General features: G+C 44.3%; 1 protein-coding gene and 2 long non-coding RNA genes across 3 annotated transcripts in view; all 3 read right to left on the bottom strand.

The window, feature by feature from the left end:
- PDE4A (phosphodiesterase 4A) overlaps nt 1–26,148 on the bottom strand; it is an 888,137-nt gene that overhangs the window by 558,571 nt on the left and 303,418 nt on the right. The window lies entirely within an intron of this gene.
- Nucleotides 9,013–9,805, bottom strand: LOC146833132 (uncharacterized). The gene is made up of 3 exons (XR_014960203.1): nt 9,692–9,805; nt 9,514–9,606; nt 9,013–9,419 (listed from the first exon to the last, which is right to left on the bottom strand). It is a non-coding gene; the product is annotated as an uncharacterized LOC146833132 (long non-coding RNA).
- LOC146833131 (uncharacterized) lies at nt 14,415–15,207 on the bottom strand. Its single transcript, XR_014960202.1, has 3 exons — nt 15,094–15,207; nt 14,916–15,008; nt 14,415–14,821 (listed from the first exon to the last, which is right to left on the bottom strand). It is a non-coding gene; the product is annotated as an uncharacterized LOC146833131 (long non-coding RNA).

The raw sequence follows: 26,148 nt of genomic DNA, 5'->3' as shown, positions 1-26,148 counted from the left end.
ATAGATAGATAGATAGATAGATAGATAGATAGATAGATAGATAGATAGATAGATAGATAGATAGATAGATAGATAGATAGATAGATAGATAGATTTGAAGCAGTTGCATCTGACTCAAGAAGGACATTTAGTACCAACTTGAGTTACTGAAGCTTTGTGATAGACTTGTTAAGCAGCTGCTTCTGACCTGAGAGGGACATTGAGTAATTATTTGAGGTATTATAGCTCTATAAAAAGCCAGACCAATTGACTTTGTCAATGCTTGATTTTATTTCATTGAAGGTGATGAAGAAGAGCTTCTGTGGTGGCCCCTTATCCATTCACACAGATCCAACCCTCCTGGCACAGTCTGACAGACTTAGCTGGGTGAGCCACAGGGGCTCTGCTTCGCAATCATCCAACTCACTGCCTCCATAATTGCGTGTCAAAAATTAGGGAAGAGGTGCGTGCGCCCTTCCAGGGAGACATCAGTGAAGGAAGAATACACCTGAGTCCCTCTGTGCCGTTAAAGCATATCCTCGCCCCTTCCACTCGTTGGGGGGCAGCGCAACGCAGCATGAGGTGCAGGCAGGTGGCTTCCGCTTCACGCCTGCGGATTACGAATGTGAGCATCTCTGCCCCATTAAACATTCAGCTGCACCACAGGGGGCCGCCTGGGATGCAACCTTGGAGATGTCAAACCCTGGGTAGCATGAGAGCATAACTACTCCCTCTCTCAGCTCATCCTCCCTCCCACTCTTCTCTCCTTCACCTCACACTCAGGCTGAACTTAAGCATATGTTCATGCATCTACATGGGCCAACTGTGGAGTGGAAAAATAGTTAGGATGAATTAATGGAATGAGTCAAGTTACGGTTAGCGTAGGGTTCAGATAAGATTCAGGATAAGGCACAGACAGCAGCAAGACGTGCATCCACAACACACACTATAGGTACAACACCTGTAGTAGCAGCGTAAATCGCCCTCCAGTGAACAGTACAGGTGCAGATTGGGTAGCAGCAGTGCAAGCATGCCTGATATACTAAAGATTGGCAGCAGCACAAGCTTCCATCACACACATCAAAGGACAGCACAGGTAGCAGGAAAGGATACCTGTATGCAAACAACACAACTGATTATCATTACCTCCTTCCCCGTCTTCCCGTCCCATTCCTTACGCAAGAGTAGTTCAAAAACTATTACCTAGCTGAGGTCAAAATACTTCCCCCAGTATGGTGCTGCCTACTCAGCATTCACAAAGGGGGAAGCACATCACCAGGAAATCCTGAGCATACCAAAGAAACTCATAAGAAAGAAAAACACAAAACACAATCACCATAAACAGAAACCAGGGAGGGAGGGAATGCTCAGGAATGGAACGGGAAGACTAGGACTCGGAGTAATAAAGATTACCGGTGAGTAACCAGGCATTACAAACAACACAGACACCCCTTTCTAGAAGGGATGTAGTGCACACCATCCACCATGCACAAATGACCCATCACAGTCACAACATGCCTACAGCTTTCAGCACATCAACTGGACAACCCAAGCAGAAGGAGGCATTGTGGTTGCCCATCGGTCTTCATGACTGTACACACTTCAGAAGCCCCCACCTTCAAGCTTCTGGTCTGCCACATTCTTCTATCTGAACACCATGACACATATGACCCAAGGTGCTAAATATATATTTCAAGGGCTCAGTGGGCTTGGTGCTATTGGCTAGAATCGACCGTGCAGTTGAACGAGCACAAGAGCAGGAATTGCGATGCCAATATAAAGCCCTCTGTAGCTGCTCGCTTCCAAGAAGAGCTTATGCCTTACACGATGAAGAGCTTCTACGGTTCAACATACATTGATCGGATTGTACATAAGAAAAGATGAATGCTGATGTTCATTGTGGCATGAAGTCTTTATTAAACCAGTGAATTCGTTGACTCGATTGTATTCAAGGGTCGCATTTTTCTATGCCCTTATATTGGTATCTCTGAAAGTTTAAATCACTCTTGAATCATCGCATGCTGCGAGAGCGCTACATGGACTGTTTGGAGAGTTGAGCAGACCTCTCGTGGAGCAGCACTCACAGGGAATCAACTTATATTAATCCCCTCATGTGTGTTAAGACAATATTGGTTGTAAAATTGTAGGGGACTTTTATTTATGTTTCCTCTCTATGCTTCAGAGACCATTACATTTCACCTATTGCTACCATGCTAATAAGAAGACAGCCTGCTCTGACTACTGCACACATGCCGGTTCTTGTCCTAAACGGTCTCCCATTTACTCTGTGTAGCTATCAGCGCCAAGACACCCTTGGGTATAAGTTGCGCTATATACATTTTTTTAACATAACATTTAATGTACAACGGCTGTAATATGAATGGTGGTGTTGGGAGTGGTGGCATTTACTTGGCCCTTGGTGCTTCAAAATAAAACCAACAAATAATCTACCATCCACTCAACACCAACACAGCCTTCAGCTTAAGATAGACATTGCTGCCGCCACAACCAGCTAGACAGACATCTTCCTTAGAGACTTGTGTCTGCCAAAAAATGCATCCAACAAGACCATGAAGAAGGCCCTCTTCACCTGGCTAGCCGCCACCAACATCACTCAGCTGCCTACCCATGCTAATGAGAACATCATGAGTTTAGAGTGCACCCCACGGCCAACCGCACCTGATTCCCTGTCAACACACAGACTTGGCCAACCTTACTGACATTTCTGACTTGCTACATACACCTCAAACCCAATGAGGTGAGCCATAGGCATCAAAGACGAGGACAACATTTTCAAAGCATTTCCCAAAACATGATCACCATAATAGTTGTGTGGCCCTGCCAGACACATTGGGTACCCACGCCAAAGTCAAGACCCTATAAGACAATTGTAACTTTGCCCTCTACATGACAGCAGATGATCCTGCTCTACTCAAGCACATCTCCATGAAGCACAATCCAAGACCAGATGCACCTTGGCGCATACAAGAACAAATCAATAGCAAGAAATCCTTGAGACTATTGGAGAATAAAAACTTCTGTAGGTAAGACACACCTTTGGAGAAAAATAATATGTCCTTCAGGAAGAGGGCAAACCGATGAAAAATGAAGTCTTTGCGAGGAAAGTACATCACTGGAGATTAATGTGCTGAAAGAAGAAGGCCGATCATTAGAGGTAACGAGACATCTCCTCTGAGAGTTGGAACTTCTGGAGGTAAGAGGGCAGATCATTAGAGAAGGAGAGGGTCTGCTGGAAAAATGCCACAATTTATCAAACCCGTCAAAACTAAAACAACTCGCAAAAGAGCTAACTTAAGAAAGGATCTCAAATGGAGTCTAATAAAGTGCCGGCACTCACGGTACGTACCAACGAGTCCTGCTGCCAGTATCTCTCAATTACAAGTTGAGTGGCCCTGACTAGCAAGTGCTGGTGCTGGGCTACTGAAAGTGCAGAGCTAGGATCGTGGGTATAGTTCTGTTCCAAAGCGCAGTAGCCCTACGTGAAAAAGCTGGTACAGTTCCAATTACAAATTTGACAGTGTTACTCGGAAGTGTTGCCAAGGTTCCATTATAGCAGCCCCACTGAGAAGTGCAGGCACTGCCTTGTGAAAGGAGGGCTTCCCTTCTGAGAAGTGCTGTTTCCGACCCTGGCTCAAAAATGTGCTTCCTAAAACCCCACAACAGGAAGTGGGGTTTGGCCCAGGATGGGACCTAACCAGTGCCAGTTCCCACCCTGGAGGAAGGGAAAGAAAGGAATGGAGGGGTTCCTTTCCCTCTCCCAGTGCTGTGTGGGTACTGATCCTCTTCAGCTAGACCGCCACTTCCGCCCGCCCCTTCCAAGCTCCTGCAGTCTGCCTGCCAATCACCCGGGGCCACCACCACTGAAACTTGCTTACACTTAAGGTTTTTAATTGCAACTGGTTTTGGTTCCCCGGGCAAGGCACTTTTCTTGCCAGAGGGGTTTCCATTTTCCCAGGGAATGTGTGCATGGATGCAAGTGGTTTATTTATAGAGCACCCGCCTCGCTACAAAGAGACAGAGCACTGAACCACAAGTGGGGACAGAAATGGGGACACATCTGACAATGCAGCAGGAAAGAGGCAAGTTACAAGGAGAGGGGCAGGGAAGCTGCCAGCACGCAGCTGGCCTGCATTACCCGGCTGTGTGCACGGACAGGTACATTGTTTGGTGGTGAATGTTTTTTTTGAGTTAAGGTATAATATGATGAAAGGAAGTATGGATCCCCAAGGACAGGAGATACTCCGGGTTTTATTAATGAAAACTGTTGCATCGATGCATGAAAACAGCAATGCAACAGTTTTCACTGCACCCTCCTACGGGCACTCCATGTCTCAAGGAGAGACAGATACGTCAGGAAACCTGACGTATCTGTCGGCGCAAAAGTCACGCATTGCTCGAGTTGTGTCGTAAGCATGATGCAAGTTCAGCAATGCATGAGGCAGGCCCACACGCATAGCACTGCATCACCCTTACGCCTGCTGTGAGGCAGGCGTAAGGCTTTGACGCAGTGGCATCCTAGAATGGGGCAGTGAAATTCGCTGCGCCAGTCCTATGAGGCTTTGTTGCGTGGGAACACCCACCCTGCATACATTATATCTGACGCGGGCATAATGTGGCATAGGGTTTAACAAGGTAACGCATCTGCCTACATCCGTCACCTTGTAAATATGGCTCAATGTGGCGCATTGTTTACGCCACTAGTTCGTCACGAAAAGTGTTGCAAGGGGCTCATAAATACCTGAGTTTATGAGATCCTGGACTTTCCATTTGTAAAAGGTGATGGCAGTTTGTAAGGCATGTTGTGTGACACATTGCAGGACTGGCTAGTTTACTAATATGGCACACAATACTCTTTTGGGAGCATCGCGATGCTTGTGACAGAAGTGTTATCCCCCATCAACCTTAGAAGGATGACAGCTCAATTCAGCCCGCCTGGGATATGAGTCTCTGACCCGCAGGTGTCATAGATTGCTACAGAAGACACTTTAACACATTGTACTGTCTGACCTGCTGGGCTGCCATATTTTCAGCCCTGACCAGCTCGAAAGTTAGCGGAAAACTTCAATTTTTCGAACACGTCTTACAAGAGGGATGAGATGAAGCAAAGAATGCGGGGACTTATGGGAAGTGGATGGAGTGCTCTGAGCAGGATCACAAGGGGAAGCCAATTATTTCTGAGATTGGAAGTTAAGGTGCCATGCTGTTGACTGGTACAACAGCAACTACCTGCCGGCTATTATTGATGGCATCTTCGTTGCTGGTAGTGCTGGGTGGGCTGAACAAGCACTATGCTGATGTCAGGAATAATATTACAGGTGCGAAGAGAACAAAAACTAAGGAGGCGGGGCTGCATACTAGGGTCTATCGATTGAATTTAAGGGACCCTGAAAGACTGGCTCACAGTGCTTAATTTGAGCCTTGGTTTCCGGTGCTCGGCACCAGCAATTAATTGTCCACCACATAGTAGCGATGTCTTTTTAATTTTGGGATGAGCAAAACAACTGTGTTTATTAAGTCAATTTGCATCGAAATGAATAATTCCAGCCTCTTATGCCATTATTATAGCTTTGTGTGGTTTGAAATCTTCAGAATTGTCACACTTGTAGGAGTGTGATGGTTGGGTATTAATTTGGTGCTGTCATTTTCAGTGCTGGCAGGATCAATGGAAGGTGCAGGCCGCAGTGGCCTCCTGAGAAGGGCCCTGGCACTTAATGTTTTACAAATTAAGCACTGCTGGCCCATAAGTCAAATCTGGGGGGTGGAGAGCTAATGTGACTGCAGCTAGGAGAGAGGACAGGAGTAGTCACAGAACTGATAATGTGGTCCAGTGCAGTACTGTGTAGTAGCGCCCAGCAGTGAACTTGCAGAGAAGATCCCTCTGCTGTAGTGTGAGCAGCTGAGTCTAGCAGTCATAGTGCAGCACTTTGTGTGACTAGCCAGTGAAAGAGTGTGCAGCAGAGAGTTTAGTAATGGTAATGTGACACAATGTGGATGGTAGTGCGAGAAGCGAACCAGCTGTGTTAGTGTGAGGGCCCAGCAATGGTGTGTGCAGAAGAGACCAGCAGTGATAGTGAGGCACAGCGGGGGCAGTAAAGCAGGGTGCAGCACTGACAGTATTGCACAGTTTGCGCCACAGGAAGAGACCTTGTGCTGTAGTGTGTGCAACCCTGCTGTGAAACCATGTGCGTGCCAGTGCTTAATTTGAGCCTGTGGTTTTCGCTGCTCGACACCGGTGCTTGTCAACACAGCTGCCACATGGTGGCATTGTTTGTTCAGTTCAAAGATGAGCAGAACAACAGTTGTTTATTATTTTAATATACATTAAAAACAAAAAAAAACAGCGGCCCCAGCCATTCTTATAGCATTGAAGGCCTCAAACACCTAAATGTTACACTTGTAGCAGTGTGATGGTTAGTAGTTGTGTAGGGTCTGTCATTGGCAGTGCTGGCAGCAGTACTAGGTGGTGGAAGCTGTGGTGGCCTCCTGACAAGGGGCCCTAGCACTTATTCTGTTTACAACTTAAGCACTGAAGGCCTATTGCTGTGTTGTACAGCAGAGTCCGGCAGTGATAGCGTGCCATAGTGCGGGTCAGTGAGGAGCCTGCAGCAGAGAGTCTTGGAGTACTAATGTAGCAAAGTGTGGGCCCAGTGCAGTAGTGCCCATCACCCCGCCACCTGTCATAGCGTGAGGGCACAATCATGATGCAACAAGACTCTCCTTGGGCGAGCTGACATTAGGTGGGGATCTGGGGCTGGCTTGGGTGGCCGCCAGTAATGGCGGCCGTGCTGGCTGCAGCACCCTTTAATCCTGAGCTCACCTTACGGCAGAAGGCACGAGTAATTGGGGCCTTGTTGGCAGATCAGCTTTTGCTAAATTGCTGTCTAAATGTTGGGTTCCCTTGGCAAAAGATAAAAGTTAAAGAGCTGTACTGGCTGCTTTCAGACAAATTTATTGCATTCAAGGAGGCCATTGAGGTCTCTCAGACTGCGCTAAGGTCACGTTGCACTAGCCTTCAGCGCTAGTTGGGCAGCTGAAGCTTACTATCCAAATAATTCAATGGGAAGTCCATTTTCCTGGTCCACTGCCTGAGCGGTATCTGGTCTAATACTGAAGCATCACTGGCCCAGGTTTTTTAGCGCAGTCAAACAGAATTTAAGATTAGGGCCTCTTTCGTTGATAGTTAGGTTCAGGCGCGCAACACCCATTGGACTCGAAGGGCTTCAGCCCCGCCCCCCCCCCCGTCGTGTGTGTCAGCCCGGTATGAGACAGCTTCCTGGACAGACACACAGCTGCACCCGAGCACTTCACAGGTCTTTAAAAGACCATTTGCATGTTAATGAGGCCTTGCTGTTGTTTCACCCCTTCTACAAGCCCCTGCAGCTCCACTCTGCCTATTGCTCACCCCTTCTAAGAGCCCCTGCAGCTCCACTCTGCCTATTGCTCACCCCTTCTAAGAGCCCTTGCAGCTCCACTCTGCCTATTGCTTAAAGTTTCAGCCCCCCCCGGATTTTTTCTTAGCCCCCCCCCCCCGAAATTTGGCTCTAGTTGCGCCTCTGGTTAGGTTGTGTCTAGCCAGGAGACGGACTTGTTCACTGATGCCTGAATACTGCCTGGGATGTTTATCTCTAACCAAAGAATTCTGTCCCAAGTCAGTTCTGGAGTTAATTGTCTGTTGTTTGGGGCTCCGCCTGGTGCTCCCCGGGTCTCCTGCTTACGTCACACAGAGTGGGCGGAGCTATCATGTGCTCTGCCTTCTAAAGCAAGGAGCTAATGTTTACTAGCTGAGTTAACTCCCTTGTGAAGTAAGTGTTGTGCACTCGGACGCCCTTGGTTCTTCAAACGTTTACCACATCACTGTTGCCTTGGGCACACTGGGAGCCTTCCCACCCTATTCCAGATGTGCACCCTCTGTGCCTGCTCTACAGCAACAACTGGGAAGCCATTTTCAAAATAAAAGACATCCCATAGCGGTACGTGGGGCGGGGACAGACAGCTTTCAAAATGGAAGCGGTCCACATTGGTTTACTCCTTCACATAATAATTTTATATTGTTGTGATGTGTGTGTATAATGTGACTATTGAGAGGACAGGCTTATCTTTTTGTGAACTAAAGTTTGGCTCTCCACTTCAACTGCTATGTTACTCAAAGAGAATAAGAACTCTGCCCCGGACTATAAGAATTTTGTAATTTTTTTGTCAACCATATTTCACTAACCTGGATGGCTTGGGATACTGTTTGCCAAATCGTACAAGTCAATATATACATATTTCAGAGCAGATGGCCCCCGTAAAAATCGTCGACCATCCTCGTGACCCTATAAGTCGCTCTGACCTCAAGGGGCACAACTTTAATTTACTTGCACAGGTGGGCAAAGGTGAAGGAAGACAGAGTTCGATCTTTCCATGTTCGACTTTCAGACTTTCAGTATTTAGAAGGTGACCTTGCAAGGCATCGATCTGCCAGAAGCAACGTTTTAATAAACAAAAGGAAGGGTGAGTTTATTAAAGTGAGAGGGAGGATAGGTAGGGGTGATGACATTTTCTTAGGAGAGACAACAAAAGTTGGAACTAAATTCTCGCCACTCACTTGCAGTATTACTTTACAAAGATCAGACTGCTACCTTTGTGGAGCCATATGTAAATGATGAAATAGAATAGCAATTAATCATTTATGAGAGAAAATTGCATCGACAATAATGAAGAAACAATTATTTGGATTACTAAAATGACAAAAATGCCTAACACCCCTTCCCACCGTAATCTTAATCCTTAAACTAAAAGTAATCCTACCCTATGACAACCCCTAACCTTTTTGTAAAGATAACAAACGGGTACATGGTAAGCAATATGAAGACGCTGTATGGGTGGAAAGTTCTGGACTTACGGCGCTACAGTTGTCAGGGCCCAAATTTACATGTATAAGGGAGAGGGTCCCAGGGTGTACAAACTATTTGTTATAAAAAGAACTAGCACAAGATCAATCACAGAAAAAAGCAAAAGAAATGCAAAGAAAACTTGCCAAAGTGTTATTTAATCACACTTTAGGAAGGTACACATTTACTAATAAATACAATAGACTTAGATCAAATAGTGCGGGGTGCCAAGGAAGGGAAAGAAGTGGATGGTGATTTGAGTGAGGAATGGGGGGTAAGTGACATATAAATTATAAACACGTCACAATTTAATTGCAAGGCAAAACAATTTCAAGCCAAAGCATCCAGGTCAAATTCATTGAAATGAATATCAGAATTATTTACAAAAACCATGTACAAGCAAAAGCACAGTGTCTATTACACTGTTGGCAGTACTGGCAAAGAAGTGTTGTCGACGTTTCGACCCCTGGACATAGGTAGGTAAGTCAGCTCCTTACTAACGGGGTCTTCTTCAGGACAGAGACAATGTGACAAGGGGAGTGGCACCTAAAAAACATATATATATAAATTAATGACAATTCGAAATCCCAAACTGGATTGATTCAAGGGGACTCCAAATAGGACAAGTAACCATATTTACCCAAGACAGGGATGTACAGGTGATCAGTATCTTCTTGGCGTCAAATGACGCAAGGGCTGAAAAGCTCCAGAGAGGGGGTAGAGTGAGTGGCACCTAAAGGGAAATTATAAGGTGTCTGAGTGGAGATCCACAAAAGCACATATAGGATTCAAAAGTTAATTCCACGAAGAGAACTTACTTAATTGTCAGTCTTGAAGGAATCGGGGAATGCAATATCTCCCGAATCAGAAGCCATGGTGCATACTCAAAAGGCGACAAAGGAATTAATCGCAGGAAAATCCAGTCTCTAAAGGTAAAAACAAAGGAGTAATATAACTAAAGTCTTAAAAAACCTTAGCCTAGGGGAAGTACAGCTAAAAGAGCAAAGAAACCACGCCATGTCATCAGACGACATTGCTTTACAAGGTATGCTATTAATCGGCCCCTAACGAAAAAGGGGTTCAGCAGAAATGAATAAAGTTAACCTAAGGTATCTGGTCAGCAAATTGAATGGGTAAAAACAGGTATGCTCAATCACAAAACCCACTGTGTGATGTTACACAAAGCCAGCGGAGGCTAGAAGGGATTAAAGCAATGACCAGCGAGAGGTAAATTGAATTACAAAATAGCCCGAATTAGCGAGCAGCGAGCAGCCGGACAAATGGAAAAAGTCTCGGTAACTGGGCATACAGTAGCAGGGGAGTGGGGGCGGGGGTTGTTAAACACTTTTAAACCCTTACCGTAGGACGCGGCAACACCGACTCGCCTCGTAATTATTCAGAAGTCACAGAGAACTGCACCGTTTGTGCATCTAAATAGGCAGACGCGCCGCGTGACGCTAGACGCGGCGCAGACGCTAGATGCCTGCAGTCTGAGATGAATTAGAAGAAAGACAACCGGAGTTGCTTTCTCAAGGCAATTTCCGCTAAAGTCAAAATTATAGTAAAACAGGGGGGAGAAGGACACATAATTGCTGATTTGATGTTCATGTGCATATCAGTAATAAAATACAGATTAGCCCCAGAGGTGGACAGTGTCAAAGCGAAACAATGGGGCATATACAGACTAACAAGTCTGGGTCTGATTAAAGACAACATCATATCACAACATGCATTGGTAAACAAATACACAATCGATTGTTATGTCAGTAAATTAGACAGCAGTAACTGAACCTTGCCAGGGAGGGTACAAAAGTAAACATAAAATCGACAGATGTTTAACATAGTCAGTAAAGTGAACACAGTTAGACTAAGTGTATAAATAGACACATAGGTTTTATCTGGCCCCCGAACAATGTCATAGATAGTAAAAACGAGAAAGCCATGGTTCACCATAATAGACATTTGTAGGAAATTGGGGTAGTTGTCGAAAAACAACCGATATATACAAAAATCGATCATGGGCGAAATACACAAAGATGTACAGTGGGCGAGTGCACAGACCTAAAGGGGAAAACCTCTAAGAGGTCTAACCCAGCATCAGGGTGATTTGCAGAAGGCTAAGAGGCCCAGGAAAACGGGGTATCTAGGTGTTTAGAATAGCTAGCTGGGCATTGCTAAGGTCCTGCTCATTCAGACCCAAGTTAATTGTATCAAAACGAATCATCCATTTGCACTCCCTGACCGTAAGTACAGAGGATATATCACCTCCCCTTGGCCCCAATCTGGTTTTTTCTAATACAATCCACTGCATTTGTTCTGGGCGGTGTCCCACCTGTTTGTAGTGTTCGACTAGAGGTGCCCCAATGACCTGACATCTTATTCTACTTTGGTGCTGTAATATTCTCACTTTAACCTTCTGTTGTGTCTGGCCAATGTACAGTTGGCCACACGGACAAAGAATCCCATAAATAACGTCAGTAGAGTTACAGTTGGTGTGGGAATCAAGTGTGACAACATGATGTTTGTATGCAAAAGTTTTAGCTTGAATCGTTGTCGGACAGGCCTTGCAGGATCCACATTTGAAATGGCCTATAATTGGTGGCAGGTTCCACAGTGACTGTATCGTTGGTTCCACTGGGTCTTCAAGAAAAGAATGAACAACATGATCTTTGATACTCATTCCTTTTTTGAAAGAATGCATGGGTAACGATGGTTGATCAATTTCAGTGGACACAAGGCTCCAGTGTTTATTTATTATCCTCTTCACTGCGTTGCTTCTAGTAGAGAAGGTAGTGACGCAAATCATTTTTTGATGATGGGCTGAGGCGGTAGGTTCTCTCGCCGTTAGTAAGGTTTCCCGTGGATTGAACCACGCCCTCTTCTGGGCCTTTTTCACCAGGCGCTTTGGGTATCCCCTTGAAATAAGTCTGATGCTCAGATCTTCAGATTCCATTAAGTAATCAGACCTCTTGGTGCAATTTCTACGGATTCGTAGGAATTGGCCAACCGGCAAGTTATCTCTTAAACCTCGTGGGTGGTGACTACTGTATCTTAGAAGTGAGTTCCGTTCAGTGGGTTTTCGGTACAAGGTCGTACAGAGCTTTTCATCTTCACTGAAAATCTTTAGATCCAGGAATGGTATCACCCGGGGGTCCGACTGAATAGTGAACTGAATGTCCCGATCACACTGGTTCAGCCATTCGTGAAATGCATTAAGTTGAGTTATATCGCCATTCCAGATTAGCAATATATCGTCGATATATCTCTTCCATAGTTCTATTTTTCGAGAGAAGGGGTTGTTGTTATCGAAGATATGACGTTGTTCAAAATTGTCCATATACAATATCGCCAGATCTGGGGCAAATGCAGCTCCCATCGCTACTCCCTTCTTTTGGATGTAATAGTTTCCTTGAAAGTAGAAAAAATTCTTTTTCATTGCAATAGCAAGAAGTGCAATGATGAAATCCGTGGGTACCCTCATTGGTGCTGGTCTGGAATTCAAAACTTCTCTCATCACATTTAAAGCTGGTTCCTGAGGGATACTAGTATAAAGTGATACGATGTCACAGGTGACAAGTAATTGTTCCGAGGGGTTGAAAGATTTTTGGTCAATGATAGTAATTACTTGCATGGTATCACGTAGGTAAGTTGTTGTTTGTTCAGCCAGTGGCTTTAGAAAGAAATCAATATATTTACAAAGAGGTTCTAGTAATGAACCACAACCGGACACAATGGGACGGCCGGGTGGGTGAAGGAGGTCCTTATGTATCTTAGGTAGGGTGTATATTGTTGGTAAGCGTGGATTCCTCTGATTGAGATAATCAAATTCCAAATTGCTTAGAAAGCCAGAGTCTAATGCCTCACTAGTGATGTGGTGTATTTCCTCCGCCAGATCCTTGGTGGGGTTAGACTTAAGTAAAGAATAGCTGACACCATCGTGAAGTTGTCTCATGATTTCAGACTTGTATGTCGTAGTGTCCTGAACAACTATTGCCCCACCCTTGTCGGCAGACTTAATGACAATGTCCTTATTGTTCTTGAGACTCAGAAGGGCCGCTTTCTCAACTTTGCTAGTATTAGGTATCGTATGCTTATAGGCTGACAGTAGATTGTTGACATCACTTAGAACCATGCTCTCAAAAGCCAGAATTCTGTTACTCATTGTATGAGTGGGCGGTACGAACTTAGATGGAGGACGTAGTCCAGTGATAGATTTAGAGGGAGTATCATCGGAGTTCTTAAAGAAATATCTCAGACGGATCTTTCGAAAGAAACCATGGAGTTCGGTTTTCAGGTTGAAAGCATTAGGGTGGGCTGTAGGAACAAATGACAGCCCTTTGGAAAGAACCGATTGCTCCTCTGTATTCAAAGAGTATGTGGAAATATTGACTACTGGGTTGATATTAGAGTTCACCACCGATATACTTTGCGTCTCGTGGAGATCTCCCCGTGGTTCTCTGGTTGGAAACGGACCTGTTTGGGGATCGCCCCCCTGCCTCTGTCCCAGTTCGTGCTCCCTGGGTTCTGTTGGCCTCTCGATGGTCCTCTTGGCCAATTGCCCCGGCCCCGTGGTGGTCTCCATTGGCCTTCCCCTAAAAAAGGAAGATATCCTTGAGGGGGGTACCAATTATCCTTGTAGGTGTAGTCGTAGCCTTGGCCCGAGGCTTCCTGTTCGCTATCCGAGCTCACCGATGAGTTAGAGAAAGTGGTGTAGTTCCTTCTTCCCCTGAAGGCTCCTCTACCTCGCCCTACGAAACGGCCTGAATTATCTTGTTTATAATAATCCTCGTTGAGGTAAGGATAAGTGATCTTTTTGTCGTAAAATCTGATATCTTTGGAAAGTTTATCCAACTTTTTGTTCTGAGTTGTAGTCTCAAAGTCTTTTAAGGATTTGCCAAGATTTTCCAGGGCACTTTTTGCATTGATCAAAGTGGCATCACCCGCTATTTCCTGTTTTAGGGCAGCGATCTCTCTCGATAACACTTGAACCTGTTCTGCCGCTGTTTCCACCCCTAGTACCATCCAATGTCGTGAGGCATTATTGGCTATAAAACTAAAACCTTCTTTAAATTTAGGGATATCAACAAAGATTGCTGGTTCAATTTTAATCTGCAAACCAACAGGTATTATGTTAGCCTGAAGGTATTTGGTAAGTAAGTGACCGTGAAGTTTAGTACGAATTAACTTCTTTTCTAAACGTTCAAGTTTCGCAATTTTATCATTGAGTGTAAAGTCAATGTTAGGGGTGTCTGAAGAAAGGAATAGGTTCCTCGGATCTTGTAGCAGCTGGTTAATGTACTCCTCGGTATAGGAAAGGGTCTCACTCTCCACCATTTTAAGAAAGGGGAAGAGTCACATAAAATACCTCGCAGGTATGCACCTGCCCATGAGTACGTTATTACAAAGGGTAAACCCACAAATCACTGGGACCTGGGTAATAGAGCAGTATAAGGGAGAGGGTCCCAGGGTGTACAAACTATTTGTTATAAAAAGAACTAGCACAAGATCAATCACAGAAAAAAGCAAAAGAAATGCAAAGAAAACTTGCCAAAGTGTTATTTAATCACACTTTAGGAAGGTACACATTTACTAATAAATACAATAGACTTAGATCAAATAGTGCGGGGTGCCAAGGAAGGGAAAGAAGTGGATGGTGATTTGAGTGAGGAATGGGGGGTAAGTGACATATAAATTATAAACACGTCACAATTTAATTGCAAGGCAAAACAATTTCAAGCCAAAGCATCCAGGTCAAATTCATTGAAATGAATATCAGAATTATTTACAAAAACCATGTACAAGCAAAAGCACAGTGTCTATTACACTGTTGGCAGTACTGGCAAAGAAGTGTTGTCGACGTTTCGACCCCTGGACATAGGTAGGTAAGTCAGCTCCTTACTAACGGGGTCTTCTTCAGGACAGAGACAATGTGACAAGGGGAGTGGCACCTAAAAAACATATATATATAAATTAATGACAATTCGAAATCCCAAACTGGATTGATTCAAGGGGACTCCAAATAGGACAAGTAACCATATTTACCCAAGACAGGGATGTACAGGTGATCAGTATCTTCTTGGCGTCAAATGACGCAAGGGCTGAAAAGCTCCAGAGAGGGGGTAGAGTGAGTGGCACCTAAAGGGAAATTATAAGGTGTCTGAGTGGAGATCCACAAAAGCACATATAGGATTCAAAAGTTAATTCCACGAAGAGAACTTACTTAATTGTCAGTCTTGAAGGAATCGGGGAATGCAATATCTCCCGAATCAGAAGCCATGGTGCATACTCAAAAGGCGACAAAGGAATTAATCGCAGGAAAATCCAGTCTCTAAAGGTAAAAACAAAGGAGTAATATAACTAAAGTCTTAAAAAACCTTAGCCTAGGGGAAGTACAGCTAAAAGAGCAAAGAAACCACGCCATGTCATCAGACGACATTGCTTTACAAGGTATGCTATTAATCGGCCCCTAACGAAAAAGGGGTTCAGCAGAAATGAATAAAGTTAACCTAAGGTATCTGGTCAGCAAATTGAATGGGTAAAAACAGGTATGCTCAATCACAAAACCCACTGTGTGATGTTACACAAAGCCAGCGGAGGCTAGAAGGGATTAAAGCAATGACCAGCGAGAGGTAAATTGAATTACAAAATAGCCCGAATTAGCGAGCAGCGAGCAGCCGGACAAATGGAAAAAGTCTCGGTAACTGGGCATACAGTAGCAGGGGAGTGGGGGCGGGGGTTGTTAAACACTTTTAAACCCTTACCGTAGGACGCGGCAACACCGACTCGCCTCGTAATTATTCAGAAGTCACAGAGAACTGCACCGTTTGTGCATCTAAATAGGCAGACGCGCCGCGTGACGCTAGACGCGGCGCAGACGCTAGATGCCTGCAGTCTGAGATGAATTAGAAGAAAGACAACCGGAGTTGCTTTCTCAAGGCAATTTCCGCTAAAGTCAAAATTATAGTAAAACAGGGGGGAGAAGGACACATAATTGCTGATTTGATGTTCATGTGCATATCAGTAATAAAATACAGATTAGCCCCAGAGGTGGACAGTGTCAAAGCGAAACAATGGGGCATATACAGACTAACAAGTCTGGGTCTGATTAAAGACAACATCATATCACAACATGCATTGGTAAACAAATACACAATCGATTGTTATGTCAGTAAATTAGACAGCAGTAACTGAACCTTGCCAGGGAGGGTACAAAAGTAAACATAAAATCGACAGATGTTTAACATAGTCAGTAAAGTGAACACAGTTAGACTAAGTGTATAAATAGACACATAGGTTTTATCTGGCCCCCGAACAATGTCATAGATAGTAAAAACGAGAAAGCCATGGTTCACCATAATAGACATTTGTAGGAAATTGAGGTAGTTGTCGAAAAACAACCGATATATACAAAAATCGATCATGGGCGAAATACACAAAGATGTACAGTGGGCGAGTGCACAGACCTAAAGGGGAAAACCTCTAAGAGGTCTAACCCAGCATCAGGGTGATTTGCAGAAGGCTAAGAGGCCCAGGAAAACGGGGTATCTAGGTGTTCAGCCCTTGCGTCATTTGACGCCAAGAAGATACTGATCACCTGTACATCCCTGTCTTGGGTAAATATGGTTACTTGTCCTATTTGGAGTCCCCTTGAATCAATCCAGTTTGGGATTTCGAATTGTCATTAATTTATATATATATGTTTTTTAGGTGCCACTCCCCTTGTCACATTGTCTCTGTCCTGAAGAAGACCCCGTTAGTAAGGAGCTGACTTACCTACCTATGTCCAGGGGTCGAAACGTCGACAACACTTCTTTGCCAGTACTGCCAACAGTGTAATAGACACTGTGCTTTTGCTTGTACATGGTTTTTGTAAATAATTCTGATATTCATTTCAATGAATTTGACCTGGATGCTTTGGCTTGAAATTGTTTTGCCTTGCAATTAAATTGTGACGTGTTTATAATTTATATGTCACTTACCCCCCATTCCTCACTCAAATCACCATCCACTTCTTTCCCTTCCTTGGCACCCCGCACTATTTGATCTAAGTCTATTGTATTTATTAGTAAATGTGTACCTTCCTAAAGTGTGATTAAATAACACTTTGGCAAGTTTTCTTTGCATTTCTTTTGCTTTTTTCTGTGATTGATCTTGTGCTAGTTCTTTTTATAACAAATAGTTTGTACACCCTGGGACCCTCTCCCTTATACTGCTCTATTACCCAGGTCCCAGTGATTTGTGGGTTTACCCTTTGTAATAACGTACCAAATTTACATGTGGCACAATCCTCGTGAATGGCTACACCCAAGAGCCATTGAAAGGGTAAGGTTGAGAAATGGTGGAGGGTGGTGCCTTCTTAATTGGTCCACGTCAGTGGAAAATCAACATCAAGAACTTTGCTCAAATTGAAATTGCTTGTGATGTTTTTATTACTAGTAGACAGTGCAGGTATAAATTGCGAAAGAAAAAGCAAACAAGCCGACACGTGTTTCGCCCTAGTGGCCCATTGGCCTTGGGCTTTTTCAAGGCGGTTTTCAGTAAATAGCAAGGTCTTCCTGCTGATGAAGTGACTGAGTCTCTGCGGTCTCGGAGAAAAAAAGCTGTCAGAAGGGTTCATGGTAAGCAATATTTATTTTTTGATCTTATATCCGAATATAAAAATAAATGTATCTATTACGTACTTCATTATTAGGTGTTTTTATTTTTTCATGATTTACACATAAAGCTTCTTTTTTTGTGGCATCTGAACTATGCCAGAAAGTGTATAGCCTAAACATTGGTGTTCTGATCTCTGATTGTCCACATGAAAAGTGAGAGATCAAATGAAAATTACTTTAGCTCAATTTCCCTGTTTCCTTATCTGCCAAAATTGAGAGCTCTTAGAAACATGGTAAATACCGTTACAGAGGTTATGAAACACACTTCTCTTTAACATTGTAAGTGGCTCTTACCGCTATAAGATGTATACTAAAATATAGTACTTGATAGGAGGAACCGTTATGCAAATCGGTGGCAGCTTAATATAAAAAAATACTGCAAGATGTGTGCAATACTTACAGCCTCGAGCTTAAAGCAAAAGTTCAACCTAGCTTATTTTGAGTTATGATTGAACCACAATATTAAATTAAATGTTAATATTAAATTAAATATAAAATAAAATTGATACAAAAATCATCCAGTCATTTTACTTTTTTCCAAACACAAATTCAGGAACATTTTATTCCAACTTTAACAGTTTAAATTTCACCACCGTCTTTCTCTCATTGCTATTGTCAGACACATTGCCAGTGGAAAGAGACACTCGATCCTTTGTTATTTTATGTGGAGGCCTTGCGACAGTAGGGTCAAATAAAGTCACAAAGTAAAAAAAAAAAAACTACAAAAAAACTGGTGTAAGCTCTAACCAAAACCAGGGAACACACGTGTGCTTATTTTACTGCAGGATGAATGGAGGAGCGCACCACCCGGAAGTCAAACATGTATTCTGCATGCATGTTAGACGGAGATCCCTGCACAAGTGATGGTGGATTCACCGGGCTGTCTTCCTCTATTTTATTTCGTATATATCTAATGCTGCCGCCCACCTCATACACACTCCGAGAAGCAGAGGATCGTCACGCTGATAAGCCACAATCATTAGGCTAAAACCACGTCTATTGATGCCACGTTCGTCGGAGGTAGGACTCATGCGCAGCTATTTTACCGTCCCTGCCCAGGCACGTCATGAGAACGTTCACAGATCTCCAGGGAGCCCGCGCGCTTGCCAAGATGTTGAAATATTAAACAGCTTCTGTGATTTTAATGAACATCGCCTGGGGACTGTATTCACACCCCAGGGACCGGTTACTAACCAGGGAAGAACGCTTGTCTCCTGGTACAAGTACGAGTTTCAGCTCCGGCAGCGCGCAGACCTTAATGCACCCCTTTAGTTGAGGGGTGAACGCTCCTCGGCTCTCACCTTTCACCTCTACCCCCCCAGTCCTGGCATGTTCACAACAGGCCGAGTGCAGGTTTCCCTACCGGGTCTCCAGCTCGACTAGATATATGGGGGCAGATTTACAAGCCCCTTGCGCCTCTTTTACGCCGCCGTTGCGTCACTTTTGTGATGCAGTGGCGGCGCAAAACCAGCGCCATGCTGTTGGGTATTTACAACGTGACGAATGTGGGAGATGCGTCACGTTGTAAAGCCCTGCGCCAGAAGCAGGCGTCCCTGTGCAGGGGGGGCGTTCCTTCTCAGGAACGCCTCCTAAAAGTGGCTGAGTGAAATCTACAAGATTTCACTCAGTCATTTTTGAGACCATGCTGCGTCAAAACCCTGCGCCTGCTTGAAGCAGGCGTACGGATTGACGCAGCATTGTGCAGATAGGGCACCACAGAGCCTCGCTGGAGCTGCGTCGCGCTTGCGACACAACTCCAGCAATGCGCTGCATTTATGGCACAGATGCGTCACACATCTGTCCGTTTATGCCCCATGGTGCGCCGCATTGTAAATGCGGCGCATCCATGGTGGCGGAGCCGTGACGTACAATAACTGGCGCATCCCTGCTGATATGCAGGGATGCACCAGTTATTGTAAATCTGCCCCATGGTTGCCAACTAGTCTTATTTCATGTGTGGTAGTCTCAAATAGTCCTGACTTTTTAGTCAGCAGAATATTGCATTGTGGGAGCTGTAGTTTCATCTTTTCCCATTAGAAGTAAACGCTTGCAAGTCAGAGTGCGCAAAGTTTGCAAAGCTCTCAATTTTCACACTTTGCAAAATTACCTGATCTATTCTTTTGTATTAACTGGGTTTCCATGACCTCTAGGTAGATATGTTTCACCATTCAGCGAGATCATTTTCCTTAGATCGAGCCCAGCCAAGCTAGAAAATGTGTCCTGTTTTTCTCTCTGCAAGTTTACCTGTGGTGGAGCCTCTCTATGCACAGAAGATGAACACTTAGCCGTCATTTTGATTGATGCGGATTTACCATGTGGCAAAATCGCACAGGGTTAAATCATCATTGCACCTTGCGTCATTTTCACACATCAATTTCGTTGTGCCATTTAGAGTTAACCGATTGTTATGGGCTAAGGTCTGAAGATATGTTTTTACTGTATCCAACATCTACCCAAGCAAAGACAGTATGTCAGGAAGAGCCCAAGGCTGCCGTCATCTTTCACACCTCAGGGGCATATTTGCAAGCCCCTTGCGCCGATGGTGCATCACGATGCGTGACGCACCGGCGGTGCAACCTGCTGAGTGATATTTACTAGCACACATACAGCCACCTTGCGTGGCTTTACGTGTGCTTGTAAATATCGCCGCTTTTCAGACAACACTTTGCGTATTAGGGGCGTGACATGGGTGTTGCTGTGGCGCCCAAGCAACACCCATGTCCACTGATGCATCTCCAGATTTACGAGCAATCGTAAACCTGGTAATACATCAGAAGGCTAAGTTACCCAAGGGGTGTCGTAGCAAGGTGCAAGGAGGAGAAATGTTGTCAAATCTCTTTGCTTATTTCCTTTTTCAATGCATGCTGCTTTCTAAAGCACACATTGGAAGAGGAAATCACCTCAATTGATTATTTTTGTACAAGAAGGTGGGGCACCTGCACAAAAGCAATCTCCCCATGACGCGGCATGGTGCAAGGGTGTTTGTGCCGGCGCATGGCGTCAGTTTGTGCGCCAGTGCAGGGAAAAGCACAAGGATGCAACATATTGTTGTAAATATGTTGCATCCCTGTGCTTCAAAACTAACGCAGTGCACCAAATTGACTTGTGGCACCATGCAGCGTTAGTTTCTCATAAATAGGGCCCCTCAGTATCTATAATGCGGTGCAGGCACCATTGGCACCTCGCTTTGGATACACCGCCGCACTCAGAACGAGGCTGCATGCGTTTTCTTACACTGACCCATTTTGCTATTGTTCAATTGGGCTACATACAGCAAAACTTGTCTCAAGTTTCATGATTTCATGCGAATGGGCTAAAGAGAAACATTTTACGATTCTTCACAACGCATTCGATCAACCTTTGTTTGCGCTGTAAAATTAAAAACATGCAACTTCACAAAGCCCTTCTGCAAAATCCCAGCGTGCTTGGGGCTTTTGGCTACAAGGCCAGGAGTGGCTTGAGCTGGCACGTCCCGTACAGTTACTAACCTTTCTACCAGGTCCAGTTATGGTGGAAGTGTCTGTGGACATCAGGCTATATTGGAACAGGAGAAAAGTCTTCTTTAAGATAGAATGACCACCTTGCAGGGTCTGGGAAACACAAGTGTTGTCCATGCTGTTTTGAACTATATTTTAAGCTCCTTAAGATCACGATCGAAATTCTGAAATTTCAGCTTGTATACGTCTGCTTTGTCACTTTACCGGATGTCTGTCATTTTGTTCAAGGTTTTTATAATCTATTGTTTTATAAAGTGCTTCCAATGTTTTTAAATATGCATTCATTAATGTATATTCTTCTTGTTATTTGACTTTCATGGCTCAATAGAGCCGAATAAAGTATTTTGATTGATTGAAAATGTATTTCCAACTGAAACTGTAATAGACCATTATGCATCTAAAACCAGTTCCAGCACACAACTGGGCTGGAATGGAATGGTCTACACAGCCCCTCACAGCAAGATGCAGAATTCACAGACTTCACACTGGCCAGGCACAGCCTCATATCCCCAAGTCCTGGCATCATTAAATGCTTCCGTGCTTCCACTGTACGTCCCATTGCTGCCACATACGCCCCTCTGCCGGTATCTAATGCCAGGTGCACCTGTGTGTGACAAGCAACACTCCGCATATTGCCATGTGTCCCCTCTACTCCCCAAGTGCAGCATCATTTGATAATTCAGCTTCATATTCCAAGGGTACCCACCATATATCCAGAAACAGCATATTGTGCCCAAAAGCATACGCCTTGGCTTATCCAAATCCCCTTGCCCCCCCCTTTTTTGGAATAGATTATGTCCAAATACAGCCATGATATGTGCAAGTACACCCATCACATGACAAGTGCACCCAGAGACCCAGGTACAGCCATCTTATAATATAATAATAAATAACTTCACTTAGCGCTTCATTCTGTACTTTTGCCTCTTCAAAGCTCTGTAAGTAACAGCGGTTGCTATTACCCAATTTAATGGTACTCTGTTAACCAAATTCAGAAGGATAGAAGGCTGAGCTGGCCTTGCCAGAATTCGAACTTGTGACCTGCAGAACCCTGCATTTCTCAGCAGTGACTGCTGACGTCACTGATCCATCCTGCCTTAGAGCCATCCAAAGCCAAAAAGATAGAACCCTGGATGCAAGTTTAAAAGCATGGGTGCTGCTAGATACATGCGAAGTTACTGGGTTCACTGCCCAGGCTCTGGCTTCTGTGTTCCAGGGATTTGAGTGAAGAGACACGGGGAAGACAGGACAAGGTAACCCAGGAACGCTGTGGCGGGGAGACTTGGGGCAACAATGGCAGAAAGCAACATAAAAGAGAGAGGGCAGACAAAAGTAATAGAAGGCAGATAGGGACACGTGGGGGAGAAGACAGTGCATTGAAATGAGAAAGCAGAGGGAGTATGAAAGGAAAAGTATGAGGCAATAAAAAAAACTGAGAGTGATAAACGGATTAGATGTTGGATGTGAAGAGAGGAGCTTAGAGTGGAAATAAAAACAGCAATTAGATGGTGCTCCAATGTGTGGCATTCACAGTCAGTGAGGGATACTGTGCTGCCAGGTTTGACAATCACACCCAATACGTGACACAGTGCTCAAAAGTGTGACACTCCCACCCAATGAGTGACACTGTAATCACGACTCTCCAGTTGGTGAGAAGGGCTGTAGGTGTTTAAATTGAAAATATTAATATTGTAGATACTGTGCTCTGAAAAGTGCTGCATGAATATTTCTAAAATGCTCATCACCCAAGTTTATCTGCTCATGGACCTGATTTTAAAGCTACCCTTGCGCAAGATGGCTGTGAAATGCCCGAGCCTTGATTAAAAAGACTGATTAGCCTGTAGATAATGGTGGCTTGATTCCCCAGGTGCTACTATGAATACAAGATCAGAATCCCTCTACACCTCTGGAAGGCAGAAGGCCTTCCGGCAGTGTGAGTGGCAGCTCAGTCACCTCCGGGGTCAAACGCTCCTCATTTGTAAAATTCATATTACTTGCCCCTCCGTTTCTTTCAGGGTGGCAATATTTTTCCTTGATGCTGCTACTTTATATATCCAGTCAGGAGATACCGGAAAATCTATTCACATGCCTGGCGGACAGTGACCAAAAAAGCAATCTTTTTCCTCACAGAAGAGAGGGTTGAAAAAAAATATTTTGATTAACAAAATTAAAAATCAGTAGACCCTGCATGGAATATCATGAGGCAGTCACATAAAAGGCAGTCCAGTCAACCTGTAGAATTTCCTATTCTGAAAAGAAACATGCAGGACCGGACTGGGAACCAAAACCGGCCCTGGTGGAGTGCTTGGCTGGCCCCCCTGGACGGAAGGGGGGGGGGGGGGCAGCCGAGCCGTTTGCTAGGGCCGGTTTCGACTGATTTTGTTACAGGGGCCGATATTGCAGACCGCTGGTAACAAAAACAGCCCCCCAGAGGCTGAAAACCAGCTCCCACCCTCCCGGCCTACTGGAGAAACGCCCAGTGCCCGCTACGGCCAGTCCGGCCCTGGAAACATGGTTTCCATGACTCAGAAATCCCATTATTTTTTTCAACAAAACCTGGTGTATTCCAAGCACAAAAAACCCACATTCCTGGTTTAAACGTTATTTCCCCAAATGGATTCTTTGGGGAGACTTTTTGTGTGATTGCTTTCATCGCAACAATCTTGGCCTAAAGATCCTTTTTGTGCAATTGCAATAAAGTAAGATGAAAGAAGGAGTTTTTTAATAGCTCACTTTAGTGATCTGCTGATGATGTTGGTTTCATAGGGGTTTGATTATAAAAAGTTTCCTTCTGCTTGAACCCACTCTGCCTTCTTCCGTAAAAGGTGTTTTTGAAATTGTGTTTTTGAAATTAAATTGTGTTTTTGACTTTGCAGAGTGTGACTATAAGCCACCGCGCCCCACCAGGACCTATGTTGTGAGGTTAAAATTGTTTTAAAGTAAGCCTTTTTTCTCTCCATATACTAAGTCTGCCGTGCTTTCAGGGGTATTATGAGCCTCACGACTGCTCATACCCCTGTAGTTTATAGTCATGTTCCACTAGTCTTATTTATCCATTTACCGGCAACTCCCGAGTTTGTATGTAGGAAGAATGCATGCCTTTGATATGAGTTTTACAATGTTAAATATCGCCTGGAAATTCACTAGGTCTCGTGGTTAGCACAATAAAGTAAGTGCTAATTTATTCACTTCCACTAATAAGCCCTACAGTCTTCTAGCGATGAGCCTATGACTGCACCACGAAGAGCACTCAGCATCAGCATGAGCTTTATCACTTTAAGACGAATTCAAGCACCTAAGTAATCACGTATCGTCGGATTTGTTGACTTGTGATGTATTTTTGTATGTCTTTTCAGATTTCACACGTCCCTCAGAAATTCTGAAGACACAGTTACAACCGTGAGTTAATTCGGTGTTGTAACACCACAGGTCAGGGTGCGCATTAGCGTGGGCATACCGCCATGGTGTCCTGGTCCTGACGAATGCCTCACCAAAAGCAACAGGAGGCAGAAACATGTTGACCATACACATCTCCTTTTTTTATATACTAGGATGTCTCTGGTCTATTTAACCAGTTTGTAAACATCCACCACACTTGTTTTTACTTGTGCCTGGTTTTCCACCAAGTAAAATTTTCTTTTGGATAAAACTTAGGCATTTTCATAAAACCACTTTTCACTAACATTCACATCAAACAAATAAACCCACTCCGCTGTAGACAGGCGTCATAGCACACCGGGGAGGCACTCGGCCCCTCTGGTGGGAACCCAATGATGAAGCATGTCACCAACTAGGTTGGTGAGTGAGGGTTCTTTTTTAAAACAAGAGCGATTTCTCTTGCTGGCTCTTCTTTTGTTGGCAGCACTCTTTTGTTTTTTAGTTGATATTATCTAGGGGGACCAAGAGTGGCTCCAGTTTCTTCCCTCTCTCTCCTGTTGTTTGACTATATTGAAATATTGGTCCAATCCCGGATCCATATTGCTCCAAATAGGTAGCAATTTGGTAACCCTTTGCTTAACCCTTCCACGCCCTGTATCCTAAGCCTTCGAACGGCAGGAAGTGAAACCCATTTTTAGGTCTCGATGGCAACAGCACATGGGCTGCATGCGCTCTTGCTTCCAAGTGATATTGTTTACAATAAAGGGCTTGGAGCCCAACCGTTGCTTACCTTTTTTTGGCTTGATTGTCATTCTTCTTAGCTGCCTCCTAATTGGCCAGCGCGTGCCAGGCACCACTTGCTTTTCTTTCTGTGGAGCATGGCCCAAGCACAGATTGATTCAACATGACTAGTATCCATTCGCTGATTGTGCTGTAATTGAGAACCTATTTCTTTATTGCTGCACTTTTAAATACACCTTTTCTAATATTTTTATATTGATTATCACCGTACATGTACGGGTTTCAGGACACTTCCTCTGTTTACAGTTCTCACACTGTTTTCTCCATTCATTCATTCAATTTACAAGAACATTTTTGGATATTGTTTATCTACGCCTGCATCTTTTGTCTTACTCATACAACTAAAATAAAATCACATTTCCTGTGGAGTGGATTAAGGTGTTGTAATGTATAAATGCCATACTAGCAACACATTTACACCTTCATGATGCTTGCAGTTGCACGCCTATTTTCGTTGCATTTCAGCCATTCCTTCCCTTTATGCCTCATACCGATAGACACTGGAATTATGCAGCAGGGGAGGACCAAATTATGCAGCAAGAAAAGGCAAATTATGCTATTTAATGTGGCACATTTTGTGACAGCATTAGTTCATTCTTTTGTTATCTTTACTCAGAGTTACTTTGTCTGGCCTAAGATGTCACCTCAGTAGTACCAGTTTAACAACCAAATCCATCAATCTGCAACTGAAAGATGATCTGTCAACTTCTGAGAAGGGCCTTTCACTGTGTGGGAAACAAGTTGATCCATTTGAGCTAGAAAATGTGTTGGGGTAAAATCTGCAGATGATTGATTATGTGCAGGGCCGGACTGGGAACCGAAAATAGCTGTGGCAAAATGCTCAGCCGGCCCTTGGGGTGGGAGGGGGTATGGTGCGGCCGAGCTCTTTGCTAGGGCCGGTTTCGACCGATTTTGTTACAGGGGGCCGATATTGCCGGTCCC

This window comes from Triturus cristatus, chromosome 4_2 (assembly GCF_964204655.1).
Source record: "Triturus cristatus chromosome 4_2, aTriCri1.1, whole genome shotgun sequence".
NCBI classification, from domain to species: domain Eukaryota; kingdom Metazoa; phylum Chordata; class Amphibia; order Caudata; family Salamandridae; genus Triturus; species Triturus cristatus.
The sequence above is the reverse complement of the archived record's forward strand: the minus strand, read 5'-3'. Positions and strand labels throughout refer to the sequence as shown.